At 39.4% G+C, this 8,320-nt stretch overlaps 1 protein-coding gene across 9 annotated transcripts in view; it reads left to right on the top strand.

Moving 5' to 3' along the window:
• The first annotated feature begins 26 nt into the window (after positions 1-26).
• Positions 27-8,320, top strand: part of SPATA6L (spermatogenesis associated 6 like) — a 58,260-nt gene continuing 49,966 nt past the window's right edge. For 6 of the 9 annotated variants that reach the window (XR_011075133.1, XM_068552607.1, XM_068552608.1 and 3 more), the window contains exons 1-2: positions 28-47; positions 1,381-1,435. The gene's annotated coding sequence lies outside the window, so the exon portion shown is untranslated. Of the gene's footprint in view, positions 48-501; positions 590-1,380; positions 1,436-8,320 lie in introns of those variants that run through there. The other 3 variants (XM_068552610.1, XM_068552605.1, XM_068552611.1) reach the window with 2 other exon arrangements.

Genomic DNA, 8,320 nt, shown 5'->3' with positions numbered 1-8,320 from the left:
CTCCACTTGGTACGTCACTTCCGGATTGGAAGGCGTGGCCGCGGGAGGTGCGTCCCGGGGCCTGGGAGGAGGGGGTGGGTCTGGAATGGTTTCTTGTTTAAAACTTCTTTTACTGAAGCCTTTCAATGTTGCCAGTTTACCCTCAACGGCGCTGAGGGTCATGTAGTATTAAGTGCTTGTTGTCTGGAGTTTCCTACGCAGTAAACGGTGGGTCCTAGGGGCCGGGAGGTGTTCGGACCAAGTGTTGTCCTCCACTTTGAGTATTGTTTAAAAACTGCAGCTCATTCCTGTACTCGTTACTGATATGTAAACCAGTTTCTGAAGCAGGGGTGAGGGTGGAGGCAGTTGAAGTGGAGAGAAATTTTAAAAGCAGAGCCAACTTTCCTCTCGTTCTGAGTTACAAGCAACGAGGATTCTGCGAAACTTGGCTGGGAAGAGGAGTATGCCAAAGATAAAGTACTGGAAGGAGCAGGACTTTAAAAAATACAGTACCATATATACAATGGAATATTACTCAGCCATAAAAAGGAACGAAATTGGGTCATTTGTTGAGACGTGGATGGATCTAGAGACTGTCATACAGAGTGAAGTAAGTCAGAAAGAGAAAAACAAAGATCGTATATTAACACATATATGTGGAACCTAGAACAATGGTACAGATGAACCGGTTTGTAGGGCAGAAATTGAGACACAGATGTAGAGAACAAACGTATGGACACCAAGGGGGGAAAGTGGTGGGGGGTGGTGGTGGTGGTGTGATGAATTGGGCGATTGGGATTGACATGTATACACTGATGTGTATAAAATGGATGACTAATAAGAACCTGCTGTGTAAAATAAATAAAATTCAAAAATTGTAAAAAAATAAATAAAATACAGTACCACTAATAGTGGATGTGTAGGAAGGGCTTCCTTGTATTTCTACATATCTCGTTTAATCGTAAAGATTTGTGCTCTCATTATCCCCTTTTTTGAGAAGAAGAGATAGACCCCAGCATGCCTAAGGTCACACATTTTAAGGGGAAGAGGTAGGATCAGCCCAGGGCGTATGACTTCAAAACATGCACGTTTAACAGTCAGGCATTGCTGCCCTACTCATAATTAGAGACACAAATAAAAATAACGAGACGCCATTTTTTTCAGTCTTTTGAAGTTTGTCGATACCGAGTGTAGGCAAGGTGTGAGGAAATGCTGTTAGAATGTCATTTGTGTAACCTTTCGGGAGGGGTAACCTGACAGTATCAGAGGTTTAAGTGCTTTGATTCGGCAATTTAACTACCAGGAAATTATGCAACAGTTATTTTTGCACCAATAACTAGTGATTTATCCACAAAGGTGTTTATTGCAGCTTTTTTCTTTTTTCTTTTTTTTTGTGGCAAGGAACAAAAAGCAGAAAGTATATATAACTGTGCTGATATAGAAATATCTCCAAAATGTGAGTAAAAAAAGGCAACTTACTTTCTTATATGTATATTTATATAGCTATACGTATCTATCGAGAGACAGTAATCCAATTTGTGTAAAAACAATTCTCTGTGTGTGTGTGTGTGTGTGTATACATGTGATAGAAAATTCCTGGAAAGTAAACAAGAATTATTAATGATTACTCCTGGCGGGTAAGGCTGGGGAGGAAAGTTTCTGAGCATCTTTCCTTTCTTTTTTTTTTAAATTTTTTCGCCGTACCCCGCAGCATGTGGGATCTTAGTTCCCAGACCAGGGATCGAACACACGCCCCTTGCATTGGAAGTGGGGAGTCATAACCACCGGACTGCCAAGGAAGTCACTGAGCATCTTTACTTTCTACTCTTAGTTTTACTGTATTATGCTGTTCCAGTATTTTCCAGTGACTGTATGTTATACCTTAGTAACTAATTACAAATAAAAGTTGAGGAGCACTGTGCCTGAACCTTTTGAGTTTAAGAGTGAAAGCCATAGGAGAAAACATGACAGCAGCTAAAGCAGGAAGGGAGAGGAGACAAAAACAGCTTTATTCACTTGTGGCTTTTTACTACTTGAAGAACATTTCTCAGAAACTTCCAGTGACTTCCCCTTATATATTATTGGCCAGAACTGGCTTAAATAAATTGATTCATTCCCTGGACCTAAATGCATTGCCACCCGCACAAAACCGGGATTCCATTGGCAAGGAGGAAGAGCTTATGGCTCTTAGGGAGGCAATCACATTGTCTTCCATAACTGTTTAAGTTCCTGTGCCATCTAGTGCCAGCCTAACTCCTGAGTGTCATTTCTTAACTTCCTCTACCCCCTGCCCAGTTTTCTCTTAGTATGCTCATTGGCCTCCTTTCAGTTCCTCAAACATATCAATTTTTTTCCTGACTCATGGCCCTTTACATTTGTTGCTCCTTTTGCCTGGGTATCTTTTCCCTTTGTTCTTTAAAAGTCTTGTTAGTGGTCATGCTTTTCTTTTTAGATCTTAGATCAACTGTCACACCCTTAAAGAGGCTGACATGTCCACTGGGTCTAAATTAGGTTCTTCTTCCCTCTAACCTGTAACTTTCTATCTCACCCCCCTGGATATTTCCTCCCTAGCATTTATCATACTGTTTATGATCTATGTTCACATATTTATTTTATTTCTTACTCCACTAGAATGTAAGGTCCACAAGGGCATAGATTGTTTCTTGTTCACTCTTGTGCCTCCATGGTCCAGAATGGTACCTAGCACATAGTAGGTACTCAATAATATGTGTTGAATCGATGAATAGGGAACAAATGAATGGAAACAAGGAGAAAAGGAAAGGTGTAGGATTACACACAGACAGAAGAGGGTAAAACGGGAATGGGAAGAGTTATATTTTGGTAGGAGAAGAAAGGGTGGATATAATAACATCAGAAGTAGCCTTATCTTAGCCATGGCTGACTTTGGGGCCTGAATCCTGTGCCCAAGTACAGTGGACACTTTTTACAAGTCTTGGAACTAAATCATACTCTTTTCTGCTTTCTTATATCGGATAATATAATTCCTTGGAAATTGCTTTGGGTCGTAGTTATCCTACTACTCCCATGGACATAGAACTAGCCAGCTGAAATGCAAAGGAGCAAATCAATTTTTCCTGAAGATAAATTACTTTAAAATGGAAGGATATGCACTATGTACATAGCCCAGAATGCCCAAGGGCAGTCCTTGTGGAAGGTTTTGTGTGGTATCATTAAGTAAGTATTGATCCTACAAATGCCAGTCAGTCAAAGCAGAAGCCAAAGAGTAACATGAGTTTGACTCATGAACTCTAATAAAGTTTGTGAAATAGATTTCATGTGTGGGTCCAGATCCCAAATGACTTCAAGATTGTTAAAAGCTGTTCAAATGCAAGTTAATTCCTTCCCTGGAAGCATTCCTGATACTTGGGGAAAATTCTCAAGAAGTATGTATGCTTAAAGAAATACGCAAATTGCCAGCTCCTGTTTTGGATATTCATGCAGAGACCATAGTTCTTCTAATACACTGCTGCTTTTTTGAATTACTTGTAAAGTATTACACACCACAATAATATTCTTATGTTATCTGAATCTGAGTTGAACAGATCCACCATATTTTTTCTTTAAACGTACGTAAGACTTTTTTTTTTTTTTTTTTTGGCTGCGTTGGGTCTTTGTTGCTGTGCGCGGGCTTTCTCTAGTTGCAGGGAGCAGGGTCTACTCTTCGTTGCAGTGCGCGGGCTTCTCATTGCGGTGGCTTCTCTTGTTGTGGAGCATGGCACACTGGCTTCAGTAGTTGTGGCTTGCGGGCTCTAGAGCGCAGGCTCAGTAGTTGTGGCGCACGGGCTTAGTTGCCCCGTGGCCTGTGGGATCTTCCAGGACCAGGGATCGAGCCCATGTCCCCTGCATTGGCAGGTGGATTCTTAACCACTGCACCACCAGGGAAGTCCCGAATGTACGTAAGACTTCTGTCAAAGGAATTCATGGTGATGCCACCAAGAATCCTCTTGATGGGCTATCTTAAGACAGAATGAGGTTTACGTAAGGATATGATTACTTTTCTTATTTAAGTATGTGTTAAAGATTTTAAAATTTTTATTATAAATATTTTTAAATACACAAAAGTATATTATTATAGTAAACTCCATATGTCCATCACCCAGCTCAACAATTATCAAGATTTTGCTACATCTCCTTTATCTATTTCTTTTATTAATTTGCTGGAGTATTTGGAAACAAAATCTTAAGCATTAGATCATTTCTGCTACATACTTCAATATGCATCTCTAAACAATGTTGATATTTGTCTTCCATAAACACGGACATTATCATACCTATCAAAATTAATTAATTTTGATTAATTAATTAATTGCTTGGTATTATCTAAACCCAAACCATAATCAAATTTCCCCGAGACTTAAATATTCTGTTTAAGTTGGTTTGTCTGAATCAGGGTTCGAACAAAGTCCACATATTATATTTGGTTGTCAGGGCTTGTATCTTTTAATCTAGAACATTTCTCCTCCCCCTCTTCCTTTTTTTTTTTTTTTTAATTTGCAGGGTTTGACTTGTTGCAGGCTGTTAGTTGTCCTATAGAATGTTTCACATTCTAGATATGTCTGTTTGCTGTCTTGTGGTGTCATTAACATGTTTCTCCATCCTCTATGAAGTGAGGTTAGCTCTAGAACAACACTGTTCAATAGATGTTTCTGTGATGATGGAAATATTCTACTTGCACTATCCAGTACAGTAGCCACTAGCCATTGTGGCTATTGAGCACTTTACAGGTGACTAGTGTGAGTGAGGAACTGAATTTTAAATTTTGTTTAGTTTTAGTTAATTTAAATTTAAATAGCCATATGTGGCTACCTTACTAGATCGTGCAGCTCTAGTGGCTCAGATTCAACTTCAACTTTCTTGGCAAAAGTGCTTCATAGGTGCTTCCTATGAATCACATAGGAAGAAGACATGTGATGTCACCTTTAGTGTTGTTAAGAGTGATCAGTGGGTTCATATGGTGACACCCTGATCCCTCTAATATGAAGTTCCCCCAAAGGGTATGATTTTAACATTAAGATTTTAAAAAAATATAAACTTCATCTTTATGCAGTTTTTGAGAACCAAGGAAAGAGCCCAAAATAGCTCATTGAGCTCTTTTATACATTTATAGTAAAAGTCAGAAAGGTAAACTTTTCTCCTCCATATATCAGACTCTAAGGAAACTATACTGTTAAAGAACATTTCAGACTTTGAAGAAGGCCAAACATAAAGCACAATTAGTTCCTGAGTCTTGAGGCTGGGTCTACACTTAAAAAAACAAATCAGTAATCTGCCATTGCTTTAGGGCTGAAATAATCCGGAGTGTTTCAGGTACTTGAGATTCCCCCGCCCCCAGGCATTTCTCCCAAATCCTAATGAACAACTCGCTTTGGAAACTCAGTTTGCTGGTGTTATTCACATTTGCTAATGAATAATTCACTGGCACAAAAGATTGTAGGGCCTAACAAATGAGTCTGAGTCCAGACATAAAATAATGGCCTAGAACAGGACTTTGAAGATCTTTCTCACTTATTATTGAATCCAGCTGCCGTTGGAGAGACAACTGGCTCTAATAAGTGGGCATGAATGTGATGGAGAGAAGAGCCCCTCTTTCCTTATCTGCCTCATTGTCAGATAACGTGGGTGGCCCTTCTTTTTGCTATAGCAGGGAACTGATTGCAGGACAGTGGTTCCAAAACCTGATTTGACTAACTCTACCCCTTCCAGACTCCAATGAAAACTACAGGCTCTCTTCCCAGAAGAATGCACATATGCACATGCATGAAAGGTTTCCTATCATTTCAGGGCCTTTAGGATCCCTGACACATCCAGAGGTCACAGGATAAAACACACTGCACTGGAAGCAAAAGTAGCAGACACACTTGCGTGGATATTCTCACAGTATGCAGTATACAGGCTGGAGCCCCAATGCTGAAGAAGCCAGTTCCTGGTCCTCCCTATCCTCCCAGATTTATCCTTTCTATTATTTTATATTTTCTACTTGTTTTAATTTGTTTTCCTTTTTAGACCAAATAATGCAAATATTTTGCAAAAATATTTTAAAAGTATCTAAGGCTATTCAATGAAAAGTAAGTTTTCTCTCTGTGTCTCTACTCTAGGTTCTTTCCCCAGAGGCATCCACCATTAGCAGTTTCTAGTTTTTTCTTTCAGAAATATTCTAAGCATGTATGTCCATATCATATTCTCTGTCTGTTGCAAATGGCAGCACAGTTTACACATTTTTGTCCCATGCTTTTTTTTTCTTAGCTCTATATTTTAGAGAGTTTTTACTGCTGGGACTTAGAGCTCTGCTTTATTCTTTTCCCATGCTGCATACTATTCCATCTTGAGGCTTAACCATAATTGATTTAATCTGATCATACTTAATGAACATTTGGATGGTTTCCAGTATTTTTTTAAACTACAAATATTGCTGCAGCATATGTTTTTGTGTACTTGTGAAAGTATACCCATATATACCTATTCCTAGCAGTGGAATTCCTGAGTCAAATGAAAAATTTTGATAGAGATTAACAAATTGCTCTCCAGAGAGGTTATATGTGGTAGACAGAATAATGGCCCCCAAAGATATCCATGCCCTAAGACCTGGAACCTGGGAACGTGTTACCTTTCATGGCAAAGAGAAATTAACTTGAAGATGGAATTAAGGTTTCTAATCAGCTGACCTTAAAATAGGGAAATTATCCTGGATTATCTGGTGGACTCTATATGGTTACAAAGGTCCTTAAAAGAACCAGAGAGATGGTGGCATGAAAAGGAGTTGGTTCAATGTTGCTGGCTTTGAAGATGAAGGAAGGGAGCTATGAGTCAAGGAATGAAGGCAGCCCCCTAGAAGCTGGAAAAGCAAGGAGATGGAAAAGACAAGGAATGCAGCCCTCACATTTTGCTTTTAAAGATCTCTGTTGGATTTCTGATTCACAAAATCAAAAATTATACATTTGTCTTGTTTTAAGCCATTAAGTTTGTGGTAATTTGTTATAGAAGCCATAGAAAATTCATACACTTTATGTATTTACACTCCTACCAACAATGTATGAATGTATTTTCCCACATCCCTGCCATTAGTGATTCCTTTTTTTTTAATATATTGTCCTCCCCTCGTATGAATACTCCTTCCAATGTTATTTGAAAAGAAATGTTTACAATTTAGTGTCCTATATTTTTTTAGATAAAAGGAAAATCTCAGATATAATTATCTGTAATATTTTGTTCTTTGCTCATTATAATTAACTCTTTGGAAAATCCCCATCTGGGACATGTACCATTTTCTTGGCAGTGGCCAGGATGTGAGCAGGATGCATTACTGATGTGTCATTTCTGCAATGCTGTTGTCACTGCTGATCAGCCGGCACTGCAGAAATACTCTGGGAATAAGAGTTGTTTAATGAGATTTGTTTTCTGCCACCTACACAGGTACCTACACAGGTAATAAAGCCAGTCTCTGTAAGAGGTGACAGTCCAATGGCTTTGCTTGGCCTCCAGTGGAGGTGGCAGCCTCAATCTTTGCAAGATGGGCCAGAGACATTGTATATGTAGCAACTTCCGCATCTCCCTGGCAGCTGAGTGCCTCAGGTGACTGGGGTGGGGGAAATTAACAGAGTGTAAATATTTCCTATCAACTCAGTTAATACCCCTATGCCAGACTAGCGGAAGTAGCTCTGCCTGGTCCTTTCTCATTTTGCGTATTTAGTTTGCACTGTAGTGGTGGGACCTCCCCTTACCCGTGTACATACGTTAAACCCTATAGCCTGGCTTGACCATCTCTGAAATTGACATCTATTCAGGATAATTATTGAGCATCTACTCTGCTAGGTATTTAGGATACAAACTCTTAGCCATGCAGAGCTTACAGTTTATAGAGACAAATAGTAATCAACAATCACAGGAGCAAATGTAAATGTGACTGCTATTGTCACAGTTGCCAAAAAGAGGATATATATGTATGTGTTTGTGTGTGTGTGTGTGTGTGTAAATAAATAATAGTGAGATTCTACCTTGTCTGGGAAAGTATAAGAGAGGCTTGGGTGGGATATGTAAATCTGTATACATTTGCTAATCCATACCTACATTGGATGACACCCTAGGTAAAGGATATAGAGGGAGGAAAAGAAAGAACTAGAAACACTGCTTAGCCAGGGAGAGGAGGATGAATAGAGTTAGAGGAAGAATGGCCAGAGAGTTGAAGGGAAACCAGAAAAGGGCTGTGCCCTAGGAGCCAAGCAAGGAGATTCCAGTTATATCAAGGAGAGTTCAGTTAAGCAAGGAGAGTCCAGTTAAGGCTGGGAAGAGCATAGAATGGGACACTGTGTCTCGGAATCAATAG

This window comes from Eschrichtius robustus, chromosome 10 (assembly GCF_028021215.1).
Source record: "Eschrichtius robustus isolate mEscRob2 chromosome 10, mEscRob2.pri, whole genome shotgun sequence".
Lineage (NCBI taxonomy): Eukaryota > Metazoa > Chordata > Mammalia > Artiodactyla > Eschrichtiidae > Eschrichtius > Eschrichtius robustus.
Note: the sequence above shows the minus strand (reverse complement) of the source record. Positions and strands in the feature narration are given on the sequence as shown.